The sequence below is a fragment of the Phoenix dactylifera genome, chromosome 2 (assembly GCF_009389715.1).
Source record: "Phoenix dactylifera cultivar Barhee BC4 chromosome 2, palm_55x_up_171113_PBpolish2nd_filt_p, whole genome shotgun sequence".
Classification (NCBI taxonomy): Eukaryota; Viridiplantae; Streptophyta; class Magnoliopsida; order Arecales; family Arecaceae; genus Phoenix; species Phoenix dactylifera.
This window is the reverse complement of record NC_052393.1, coordinates 29,046,345-29,059,671: the sequence shown is the minus strand read 5'-3', so window position 1 is coordinate 29,059,671 and position 13,327 is coordinate 29,046,345. Positions and strand designations below refer to the sequence as shown.

The following is a 13,327-nucleotide window of genomic DNA, read 5'->3' as shown; positions in this document are numbered from 1 at the left end:
CAGCCATTCAATCCCCTGGCCCCCTCCCTCCTTTTCTCTCTCTACCAACCAAGGGGGGAGAAGAAGCCGAAAGGAGAAAATTGAAAGAATCTCCACCCTCCAAGAAGTCGATCTCCAATCCCCCATCTTTCTTCCTGATGGCCCAGCTGGATCAGGAGTAATGTGAGGGAAGGAAAAGCAAGACCAAAACCAAAAAAGAGAAGGGATGAAATATAAGAGTGGCTTCAGACGTGCATCAAGCCAACCAAATCCCTCCTCTCTCTCCTTCTCTCCACCCAAAACAAAACTACTGTCCCCATCCTGCCACTTTTCCAACGGCTAGTCGGCCCATCAGACCCGACGCCCTGCCTTTTCTTTTTGAAATCAAGTGACCGTTGTGAATGGAGCGCAGCCAAGTATTTAAACAAAAACCTAGTCTACAGTTGGGATTTCCCTCTAGCTCTATCCGTGCGGCCCATCAGACCCCACGCCCTGCCTTTCCTTTTTGAAATCAAGTGACCGTTGTGAATGGAGCGCAGCCAAGTATTTAAACAAAAACAGTTGGGATTTCCCTCTAGCTCTAGCTCTATCCGTGCGGCCCCCGGCCCCAAAGAAGGCCCCCGCTGCCGCCGCGCCGTTCTACGTCGCTGCCCAAAGAAGGCCCCGCTACGTCCCGAGCGGCCGCAGCGGCGGCGATCGAATCCACCCTTCGCCCCTTCGGAGAGAAGCCGATTGATCAACGATTCAACAGATCAAGTCCTCCTCTCCTCGGCTTCTCCGCTCTAATCAATCCTCCATTCCTCCTCTCGATCAGAGTCGATCTTGTCGCTTGTCTCCGGCTCTAAGAAGGCAAGAACCTGCCGTCCCACCCGCGGAAGAGTGAAGACCTTCACCTTCAGTTCGTTCTGGTTCTGCCGTTTTAATTCTGGACCTTGACGGCGGCCACCCCCGGGCTCCCGGTCGACCGGACCACAACCACAGGACCACTAAGCCGGTAAGCCCTAACTCCTAAATCCTAAGGCCCCCTTCTCCCCGGAAGCCGGAAGAGTGAACTCAGTGAAGACCTTCTTGACTTCTTCGGTTCTTCCCCGGTTGATTTAGTCCTGCATTTTGAACCAATTTTTTTTAAATCAACTGATCTTTTTTAATTACATATGAAAGGGTACATGTAACTAGAGATATTAATTTTACCTGAATAGGGAACTTGGTAATTATCATTTTTTTGAGGGTATTTTGGGTAAAAATTGGAATAGATGGAATCCTACTGAGAATACTTCAATGTTCAAATCATATGTTGTAGATTTGTGAGAGCAATTCTTTTGTGAACTTGCCAACACCATACACTGATTACTGATACACATGATGTCATCCACAAAACAGCCAGTTTGAAGCTTGAACATAAACCTGTAAGCCTTCTCCTCCCAGCCATTTGTACCCCTTTTTTTTGAACATAAATTCTTCTATTTCATCCCGCAATGGCAAACAGCCAACAATTCCCACAGCATCTCTTTTTTTTCTTTATTGAAACAATTCCCACAGGCCACAGCATCTCAAAATTCAAGATATCAGTCACACCAGGTTTTCTGTGATTGTAGATAACTGTCCAAATTCAAGAAGACAAATATTGGCGATACAGCACCGTTGTCTGCCCTCTGGAACAGTAAGATTGTAGAATTAGAACCACAGGTATGAGCCCTTCATTGGTTTCTCTTTCTTTTTATGTGCTTAACTCTGCTTTCACTAATTATATGCTCATACTCAAAATAAGCAGCTAGAGAAAATTTCTAACACCTAGAAAAAAAAAAACTTCACGCAAGGGAAAAAGAGCAGTGAGACTAGACTTCTTCAAGAAGCAATATCCTAGACACAAGCTTTAGAGTAGGGCAAAAAGCCTTTGAAAAGATAGCTGATTTTATCAGTAAAAAGAAGTGCTTGGTTCATAACGTAAAGATAGCTGTTGATATTTAAATCATGTACATCATGGTCCAATATTTAATTCAGCTTTAGACAAAGAGTTACTAATTTTATCAGTGAACTGTACATTTATGTGTGGATTTTGATAAACTGAACGATGATTCACAGTGAATCCTTTTCATTGAAACTAAGAAAATTTATAATGAACAGTGCTTCAAAAATTTCCCCAGCTTACCAGCTAATAGATCAATTTGTTGCCATGCTTGCCATTTTTGCTGGTTGCTAGACCCACTAATTGTTGATGTGCCTGACACTTGTTCTATTTGTTGGATGAAGTTATCAACTTTTCTGCTTATTTGCTTTATGATAGTAGAGATTATTGATATAGTTCCCCTGTCATGACATTTCGTTGTTGAGCAACTAAAACTCTTTGGTTCGAAGGGAAGTTGGAGGATGGAGGAACAGGATAAGGGAACCAGCTCATTTCTGGTTTCTTTGGCTCCTCTCCTCTCCTCCCCTCCCTCCTTTTCCACTTATGGTATTAAAGCCAAGTTCGGGCATTGCTTATTTCATATAGGCACAGGATAAGGGGAGGCTACCGGTAGTATTGAGATGCCAACTGTAATCCTATAGGATCATAGGCGAGGTCTAATATATTGAGAGCTCTTGAGCCAACTACAGGGTTATTAGGAACTGGCATAGCCAGAATGTCTGGCTATATGCATTGAGGTATAATACAATACATACTTAATATCCTCCTGGACACGGTTACTAGAATATGTAAATACTTAATATAACACTGTACATATTTAATATGCCATGGTACATAGTTAGTATACCATAATACACTTAATGTACCATAATACATAATATATCATGATATACACTAAATATTCTATGGTACATTTTTTTTTAATAAAAAAAATCCTCACACGAAAATAATATCCTTGCCATTGGTCAAGCAATTTCTCACAAGGAGCAGCACAAGAAAGTTCGGTTTGAATTTTGATTTATGATGCAAAACATAAATAGGTTTCTTATTCCATCTTCTCAAGTTGCATTGATGATTGCTTGGTATGGATTCCACACAGAATATAAGTCCGTCTGACCTCTACCCACAGACAAAGACAGAATATTAAGGTTATATTCTTGTCTGTTGGTGATTGAGTTTTCAAAGGAGGAGAAAAGATACTCAAATTATGAAAAAAAGAAAAAGAAAATTCATTTTGACTGGTAAAGCCTCATTCTACTAAACTGGCCCCCCAATTTAACTTATAGAGCACTCATACCTTGAGCACTCATCCTTGCTAAGACCAACTCTTTTCTTTTTTCCATAGTTATATAGGGGTAAGCTTTGAGTTTTTCAATATTTCTCATCAAATAATTATACTATTAGGGTTTCATTGCCTGCTCAATTGCACATTTCTTTTTCTATCTTTAACTTTGTCCATGCATTAGAGCAGCTAGCCACTAAATCTATTAACATTGATTCAGCAGTCTTCTTAGAAGCTTAAAGGAAAGTGGCTGCTCGAATATGGTGCAACTGGGGGTTGCTTTGGATAACATAGCTATGCCTAGAGGCTTGTGTTATATGTTTTTATTTATGATTTATTTAGTCTGATGCTAATTGCTGGAAGTACTCCTAGCTAACGCATGTCGGTTTATATCTTTGCCATGTTGGTCCACTTCTCTGTGTGGGATCTGTGTGATAACCTTGTCATAAACTTGGTGATTGCTAGAGTTGTGCATCCGCCAAGTCGGGCCAGGTTCAACCCAGCCCAGCCCTAATTAATCTGATCTAATCCTTAAAGAGATCAAATAAAGCATTTATTTTTCTTTCTTTTGGGTCTTTTGCATATATATTCTTGTAAATATATAGTATATTTACCTTCTGAAAAATTCTATTTGCGTACATACTTGAAAATTATTTTGTCTTTACAATAAAATCCATTCTGCGAGATTTTTAATCAAGGGTGTTGATATAAAAACTTTCATTTTAAGCGTAAAATGCCAATATTATTTTTTTACATTAAGATCTGTAAAATTTTTAACATTCAATTATATTGTAAGGAGGTATTATTTTTGCGTATTGTTTTCAAGAATCTGAATGCAAGAAGGAAAATTAAATCCATTTTATACTGGAAATAATTATTTATCGGTACCATCAACAAAAAAAAATTTAACTAGAAGGTACCGTCATAAAAGCAAAATAGTTTAAGGGTTATATATGTAAATAGAAATAAAAATAAATATGCAATAATCTGTATTTTCAAGGGTGTGTGATTTTTTTTTTGGTTGGGGGGAGCTGGTACAGGAGGCACACTGAGAGAGTTAGGGAGAGAGGAGAGCAATTCTTGGCTTCAATGTTTGTGCTAGCCGCATGAAGTTGCTTCAATTACACTCATTATATATATGTAGATAGGAAGTGATTCTCAGTAGTAGTGCTCCACCCATTATTCACATACATAAAATGAGGTAGGGTGGCGAGTAGAGCAGAGTCAATGGGCTGCAGCCAATGGAGATTGGAACCTCAAGAATAAGGATGCACCTGATAGAGTTTTCGTTGATAAAGTTTTCGTTGTAATAATTAGAGACCTTGCGTAATTTTTTTAAATGTTATAGTCTTATAGAAGTTTGTTGCCATATCGGTCTCATAGAAAAGAAAACTAATAAATATGATCAAATTGCAAAGTTCAAAGAATAATCTGATGAACATCTGCTTAGAAAAGTAGAGAGCATCTATAGCGTACAAAATATCTCAACAATTCTTTATAAAAAAATCTGGTTCTCATAAATTCATCACCTAGGGAGATCCATGAAAAGTAACATATCATCTTCTAAATCATATTGTCTAGTTGGCTCCTCAGTATGTTGAAGGTCTAATCTCACTTAGCAATTGTTCCCCTTTGTCGAGATTTTGGGGAGCCACTTGTTACCTATGGGACTTCCTTAGCCTTTCTAACTCCATGGCAACTTCTTTCATGGTTAACCTTTCTTCTACTTTCACATATAAGCGCCTCCTCACAAGTTGTGCCACCACAGAGAGTTGCTCTATTCCAGCTTTTTTCATAATTTGGGGCTCTATTAGTTGAAGAAGACGTTGTTCATCAAACATCAACGCAAAATACGTAGCTAAATTTTTCTGATCTTCTAATCTAGCTAAAGAGATTGAAATTTTTTTAGTTAATAGCTCTACGAGAACTACCCCAAAGCTATAGACATTGCTTTTCTCTGTTAGCTTGCTTGTGTAGAAATTATCCAAAATATCCGTTGTACGAGGGTGGTTACATGCGTTTGATCAAATAGGACGGACCTTGAGGCTCCAAAATCTGATATTTTGGCTGTATAATTCTCATCTAGTAGTATGTTTGCCGATTTGACATCTCTTTTAATGATTGGTACTGAAACAGCTGAGTGTAGATATGCCAACGCTCCAGTAGCTTCTGCTACTATCCTTAGACGAACTTTTCATGACATTGAGTAATCATGACTCACACCATGGATATGGTGGGAGGGTTTCGTTGGATATCAACTCGTAGATAAGTAATAGAACTTGGGTCTCTAAACAACAGCATAAAAGTTTGACAATATTTCTATGATTGATTTAAGAAAGGATTATGATCTCATTGATAAATTGCTCGATCTAGCTTTAGTCAACTAACTTGGACTTCTTGATAGTGACGACATTTTGGCTTTTCTCTGTTAGCTTGCTTGTGTAGAAAGTATCCAAAATATCCATTGTATAAGGGTGGTTACATGTGTTTGATCAAATAGGACGGACCTTGAGGCTCCAAAATTTGATACTTTGGCTGTATAATTCTCATCTAATAGTATATTTGCCGACTTGACATCTCTGTGAATGATTGGTACTGAAGCAGCTGAGTGCAGATATGCCAACGCTCCAGTAGATTCTGCTACTATCCTTAGACGAACTTTTCATGACATTTAGTAATCATGACTCATACCATGGATATGGTGGGAGGGTTTCATTGGATATGAACTCATAGACAATTGTTGCTGGAAACTGGACCCGGGGGTGACCACTAGCTGAGGAGGAGGTGCTCAGGCGGGTGGTGCGTCGGCGGGCCGCATCCTCCGGAGGACCTGCAAAAAGTCGGTGGCCGGGGTTTCCAGCGTCGGCCCTCCGATGCTTAAGTCAGAGGAGGCTTTTGTGGAGAAAAAGAGAGTCTGTATGCAGGAGTCAAAGTCAGAAGTTCCCAGTCCCTCCTTTAGAGGAAGAAGTTTTTTTTTTTATAGGAGGGGTGCCAGGGTTACCTGCAACGTGACTGGGTGAATTAATGGGTTACCGTCATGATTAGGCGTGATCTTGTGAATTAATAAGTTGCCGTGGATGACGGAACGGAGTTGAGTGAGTAACGAGTTGCCATGGATGACCTGAGATTTTGGGCTTGCTGGAGGTCCGTAGAGATCGTGCGCATTTAATTGCTGACAATTGCTCAGGCGGAGATCGCGGGATGAGATCCCGGATGAGGAGAGGTCTGCTTCATTCTTTGACTGGGTCTTCTTCAGACTTAAGGTCGGTCGGGCTCAGCTTAGCCGAGATCAAGGCTGCAAGACTGTGAGCTTTGAGGTCGGGCGCGCTGAGGTCGGGCGCCTCTGAGGTCGGGCGCCTTGAGGGTTGCTGCCGTTGCACCCATCATCACGTGCAAGCGACGCATCTACGTGTTTTGGGGCGGTCCATTATTCCCCCAACACTACCTCCCGACTTTCAAGTTCGAGTCGCTTACGAGCTCGGGCGAAGGAATTAATTGTCTTTATCATGCTGGTGGGACCAGGTAGCTTTAAATTGCTCTGCCGTTCTGCGCGCTTCGGGGCATCTTTAATGAGGGCACGAGGCGACGCCCTCTTGCCTTTCGAGGCAGTTTTGAACCGCAGGCTCATGATGAGGATCCGGGATCCGACGGGATGCTGCTTTGATTTTGCTTTTAAAGTGTCGATGCAGATTGATACGCCGCTTCGATTTTTGGGGCCGACACGTGGCGCGATTTAGACGGAAGGTGGGATCTGGCTCGATCGATCTGGACCGTCGGGGGGGGGGGGGGTCTATATAGACCCTCGCCTGGGCCTAAAAGCTCTCATTTGGCCGCCGTTGTTGCCTTTCTCCTTCTACTTTCTTCTCCCTTGTCTTCTGATCTTTGTTTAGTTTTTTCCGGCGGCGCTCCGAGGCATTTCTCGGCGATCATCTCAATCCTCCACTTTCAGTTGTCGGCGCCTTCAGTGAAACCCACAGTAGGTGCTTCTCCCTCGTTTGCTCGGGGTCTTTGTCTTTCTTTCCTTCCTCCTTTTTTGCCTTCTTCATATCCCGAGGTCGAGGGGGCTTGGGCCTACGGTCGACTCAGCGGGGAATCCCGACCTTAGTCGGGTGATCATTTCGAGATCGAGGAGGCTTGGGCCCGCGGTTGACTCAGCAGGGCATCCCGAGCTTGGTCGAGGTCTTGTCAGAGATGGGGACTGAACTTGGAATTGTCGCGACGGAGCGTCCCGAGCTTAGTTGGGGCATCCGAACTTGGCCGGGCATCCGGAAGTTCACAAGTAGATTAACATCAGGAGAAGTATTTAATAATTAAAAGAAAGTCTTAAGTAGATTATCATAGGGAGAAGTATCAGCTATGTTCTCAAACGTCGAAGACCCTTGGGGGCTTCACTAATAATACATTCAGAGATTCTCGGAGTTCCAGCTTCGGAGAATGGGGGTCCCTTCAAGGGACTCCAACTTGTACGCTCCGAGCTGCTGGACTCGAGAAACTCGGTATGGCCCCTCCCAGTTTAGGGCAAGCTTTTCTTGCTCGGTAGGTTGAGAAGCTTCAGCTTTCCTTAGGACGAGATCCTCCACCTTGAAGAGCTTAACCTTTACCCTAGAGTTGTAGTACTGCGCCGCTTTCTGTTGGTATCTCGCCATGCGGACTCGAGCGGCCTCCCTTGTCTCCTCGACGAGGTCCAAGTTGCTTCTGAGCTGAGATGAGTTGGAGGCTGCATCGTAGTTCTCCACCCTTAGCGATGGAAGTCCGATTTCCAAGGGGATGACAGCTTCCGTTCCGTACGCCAGATTGAAGGGGGTCTCATCGGTGGGGAGTCGGAATATAACCCTGTAGGTCCAGAGAACATTGTAGAGATCTTTGACCCATTGCCCTTTGGTTCGGTCGAGTCTGGCTTTGAGTCCTTGGAGGATGGTGCGGTTCGTCACCTCGGTTTCTCCATTCGTTTGTGGATGAGCGACCGAGGTGAAACGATGGTCGATGCCGAGCTCGGAGCAGAACTCCCTGAAGCGGACGTTGTCGAATTGGTGGCTGTTGTCGAATATGAGGATATGGGGAAGTCCAAATCTGCAGATTATTAACTTCCAGACAAAGTCTCGCATCTTTGGCTCAGAGATCCGGGCCACCGGTTCAGCTTCAACCTACTTGGTGAAGTAGTCGATGGAGATAATGAGAAACTTTCTCTGCCCGGTGGCTTGAAAAAATGGTCCCAAGATGTCGATCCCCATTGGGCAAATGGCCAGGGGGCGCCGATCGAGGTCAAAGGGACTGAGGGTCGGCGCTGAATGTTGGCATTTTGCTGACATCGATCGCATCTCTGGACGAAGTCCACGGCATCTTTTTGGAGTGTAGGCTAGTAATATTCTTGGCGTAGAATCTTGTGGGCCAAGGCTCGACCTCCTAGGTGGTTCCCGCAGATTCTTTCATGAACCTTTCGCATGGCATAATCCGCCTCGGAAGGACGGAGGCATTTGAGAAGGGGAGAAGTGAATGACCTGCGGTAGAGCTTGCCTTCGTACAGAAGGTATCGGAAAGCCTGACGCTTAATCCGGCGGGCTTCGAGCTCGTCATTGGGGAGGACTTCGCTCTGCGGTAAGTGACGAACGCGTCCATCCAGCTCGGTTCGGTCTCAATGCAGAGAGCTAGTTCAAGCTCCTCGGGGCTAGGGCTAGGTACTCAAGCACTGTTGTATTCGGGAGTTCGCTCATGCGGAAAGTCGCCAGTTTTGATAGTTGGTCCGCCCTCGCGTTCTCCGCTCGGGGGATATGCTGAATGTCGAAGGAGGCTAGTGAGCAGGTGATGTCTCGCACCTTTTGGAGGTACCTCTGCATTGACGGCTCCCTTGCTTCGAAATCCTCCAAAATCTGGCTCACGACCAGTTGGGAGTCGCTGAAGATCTTCAAGTTCCCGACCTTCAGCTCCCTTGCCAGCTTTAGCCCGGCGATAAGTGCCTCGAACAATGTATGAGGCACTTATCGCCGGGCTAAAGCTGGCAAGGGAGCTGAAGGTCGGGAACTTGAAGGTCTTCAGCGACTCCCAACTGGTCGTGAGCCAGATTTTGGAGGATTTCGAAGCAAGGGAGCCGTCAATACAGAGGTACCTCCAAAAGGTGCGAGACATCACCTGCTCACTAGGCTCCTTCGACATTCAGCATATCCCCCGAGCGGAGAACGCGAGGGCGGACCAACTATCAAAACTGGCGACTTTCCGTATGAGCGAACTCCCGAAGACCACGGTGTTCGAGTACCTCCAAGCACCTAGCCCCGAGGAGCTTGAACCAGTTCTCTGCATCGAGACCGAACCGAGCTGGATGGACGCGTTCGTCACTTACCTGCAGAGCGAAGTCCTTCCCAATGACGAGCTCGAAGCCCACCGGATTAAGCGTCTGGCTTTCCGATACCTTCTGTACGAAGTCATTCACCTCTCTCCTTCTTCAGCGACTTCCAACTGGTCGTAAGCCAGATTTTGGGAGATTTCGAAGCAAGGGAGCCGTCAATGCAGAGGTACCTCCAAAAGGTGCGCGACATCACCTCCTCACTAGGCTCCTTCGATATTCAGCATATCCCCCGAGCGGAGAACGTGAGGGCGGACCAACTATCAAAACTGGCGATTTTCCGTATGAGCGAACTCCCGAAGACCACAGTGCCCGAGGAGCTTGAACCAGCTCTCTGCATCGAGACCGAACCGAGCTGGATGGACGCGTTCGTCACTTACCTGCAGAGCGAAGTCCTTCCCAATGACGAGCTCGAAGCCCACCGGATTAAGCGTCAGGCTTTTCGATACCTTCTGTACGAAGGCAAGCTCTACCGCAGATCATTCACCTCTCTCCTTCTCAGATGCCTCCGCCCTTCAGAGGCGGATTATGCCATGCGAGAGGTTTATGAAGGAATCTGCGGAAACCACCTAGGAGGTCGAGCCCTGGCCCACAAGATTCTACGCCAAAGATATTACTTGCCTACACTCCAGAGATGCGATCGGTGTCAGCGAAATGCCAACATTCAGTGCCGACCCTCAGTTCCATTGACCTCGATCGGTGCCTCCTGGCCATTTGCCCAATGGGATCGACATCTTGGGACCATTTTTCCAAGCCACCGGGCAGAGAAAGTTCCTCATTGTCTCCATCGACTACTTCACCAAGTAGGTTGAAGCTGAATCGGGGGCCCGGATCTCTGAGCCAAAGATGCGAAATTTTGTCTGGAAGTTAATAATCTGCAGATTTGGACTTTCCTGCATCCTCATATTCGACAACAGTCGCCAGTTCGACAACGTCCGCTTCAGAGAGTTCTGCTCTGAGCTCGGCATCGACCATCGTTTCACCTCGGTCGCTCATCCACAGACGAATGGAGAAACCGAGGTGACGAACCGCACCATCCTCCAAGGACTCAAAGCCAGACTCGACCGAGCTAAAGGGCAATGGGTTGAAGATCTCTACAATGTTCTTTGGGCCTACAGGACTACGTTCCGACTCCCCAACGGCGAGACCCCCTTCAATCTGGCCTACGGAACGGAAGCTGTCATCCCCTTGGAAATCGGACTTCAATCGCTAAGGGTGGAGAAAGCAGCCTCCAACTCATCTCAGCTTAGAAGCAACTTGGACCTCGTCGAGGAGACAAGGGAGGCCGCTCGAGTCAGCATGACGAGATACCAACAGAAGTGACGCAGTACAACTCTAGGGTAAAGGTCAAGCTCTTCAAGGTGGGAGATCTCGTCCTGAGGAAAGCTGAAGCTTCTCAACCTATCGAGCAAGGGAAGCTTTCCCCGAACTGGGAGGGGCCATACCGAGTTGCTTGAGTCCAGCGTCCCGGAGCGTACAAGTTGGAGTTCTTTGAAGCCCCCAGGGGTCTTCGACGTTTGAGAACACAGCTGATACTTCTCCCTATGATAATCTACTTAAGACTTTCTTTTAATTATTCAATATTTCTTTTGATGTTAATCTACTTGTGAACTTCAGTATGCCCGGCCAAGTCCGGATACCCGACCATTCTCTGAAGCTGGAACTCCGAGAATCTCTGAATGTATTATCAGTGAAGCCCCTAGGGGTCTTCGACGTTTGAGAACACAGCTGATATTTCTCCCTATGATAATCTACTTAAGACTTTCTTTTAATTATTCAATATTTCTTCTGATGTTAATCTACTTGTGAACTTCAGTATGCCCGGCCAAGTTCGGATGCCCCAACTAAGCTCGGGACGCTCCGTCGCGACAAGACCTCGACCAAGCTCGGGATGCCCCGCTGAGTCGACCTCGGGATGATCCTCCGACTAAGGTCGGGATGCCCCGCTGAGTCGACCGCGAGCCAAGTCTCCCTCGACCTCAGGATGCCCCGCTGAGTCGATCGCGGGCCCAAGCCCCCTCGACCTCGGGATAATCCTCCGACTAAAGTCGGGATGCCCCGCTGAGTCGACCATAAGCCAAGTTTTCCTCGGCCTCGGGATGCCCCGCTGAGTCGACCGCGGGCCCAAGCCCCCTCGACCTCGGGATGCAAGCCCCCTCGACCTCGGGATGATCCCCCAACTAAGGTAGGGATGCCCCGCTGAGTCAACCGCGAGCCAAGTCTTCCTCGACTTCGGGAAGCATCGCAAAGTCGACAACGAGCCCAAGCTCCCTCGACCTCGCGCATGATCCCCCGACCAAGGTCGGGATGCCCCGCTGAGTCAACCGCGAGCCAAGTCTCCCTTGACCTCAGGATGCCCCGCTGAGTCGACCACGGGCCCAAGCTCTCTCGACCTTGAGATGATCCCCCGACTAAGGTCGGGATGCCCCGCTGAGTCGACCGCGAGCCAAGTCTTCCTCGATCTCGGAAAGCATCGTAGAGTCGACAGCGAACCCAAGCTTCCTTAACCTCGCGCATGATCCTCCGACTAAGGTCGGAATGCCCCGCTGAGTCGACCGCGAGCCAAGTCTCCCTCGACCTAGTTTTCAGATCCAGAATTGATGCAAACAAGAAGGCAGATATATATTGGTTCAGGTAAGACCCGACATTACCGTAGAGATAAACTAAACAAATCTCACCCACGAAAGATGAACCATCGCAGAGTCGACAGCGAGCCCAAGCTTCCTTGACCTCACGCATAATCCTTTGACCAAGGTCGGGATGCCCCACTGAGTCGACCGCGAGCTAAGTCTCCCTCGACCTCGGGATGCCCCGCTGAGTCGACCGCGAGCCAAGTCTCCCTCGACCTCAGAAAGCACCGCTGAGCACCGCAGAGCCGACCGCGAGCCCAAGCTCCCTCGGCCTCGCGCACGATCCTCCTGTTGGGATTTGTATCCTAAATGTCAATCGTCAGCATATTGATAATTGAATTTTGTAAATGAATTGACAAATTAATAAAGTATTATTTGGCATTATTCATCATTTCATTGTACATTTTTAAATGAACTCTTATATAATGAAGTCCTTAAGACTTATTTTATGATAAAGGAGGATTTATCTTCAAGTTCTTAAAACTGTTCGCGATCAAATGATATGTTGTTACTAGGACGACAACATTATTGAGATTCGGTCATTGTGTGACATATACGTTGGTTGTCCTCTTAACCAAGGAGTGTGGGGACACTGATATGTCACACAGGTAAAGTGTAGGAGTACATTTCACTGTACGTGACCAATTCCGGAACGCTTTACTGTTAAGAGATGTTCCGAGTGGATATAGGTATAAGTTTGGCCCTCTAACCTGAGACCGCAATCTGTGACTAGCAAGCAACTCACTGTACTTTGGTACCGGACTACCTAAATTTCTAATTCAGTAACGGAAGGTCACTGGGTGCAGTCAAGTACTTGCGTAGTTAGTTGTGAGTCGAGATGGAATTGACCCCTCCTGAAAATAGGAGATAATATCTTGTGATTAATTTAGCAAAACTTTGGCCAGGGTAATCCCAGTGAGGAGTCACGAGATATCTAAAGTTAATCACATAATGGATGTACTAATTATAGGGTTGACAGTGAGCTCTAAGTCATCCTGGCATTAGGAGTCAAAGGGATGAATTATACGGTAACCATAGTCCAAGCGTTCTTGAATGTTGCTTTGCAATCATTCGGCCTATCCGGATGTCGGGTACCATTGCTAGATGGTCATTTCGATTAGTACAAAAAGTTGTTCTTCTGCTACCGGCTTAGGTTCGAACCTATGGGGTCACACGCATAGAAGTTTATAGGT

At 46.3% G+C, this 13,327-nt stretch overlaps 1 long non-coding RNA gene and 1 pseudogene across 1 annotated transcript; one reads left to right on the top strand and one right to left on the bottom strand.

Moving 5' to 3' along the window:
• The first annotated feature begins 523 nt into the window (after positions 1-523).
• On the top strand, positions 524-1,803 carry LOC120104500. The gene is made up of 2 exons (XR_005506888.1): positions 524-973; positions 1,575-1,803. It is a non-coding gene; the product is annotated as an uncharacterized LOC120104500 (long non-coding RNA).
• A 2,139-nt stretch (positions 1,804-3,942) lies between these two features.
• LOC120104499 lies at positions 3,943-5,881 on the bottom strand (annotated as a pseudogene).
• Positions 5,882-13,327: the final 7,446 nt, after the last annotated feature.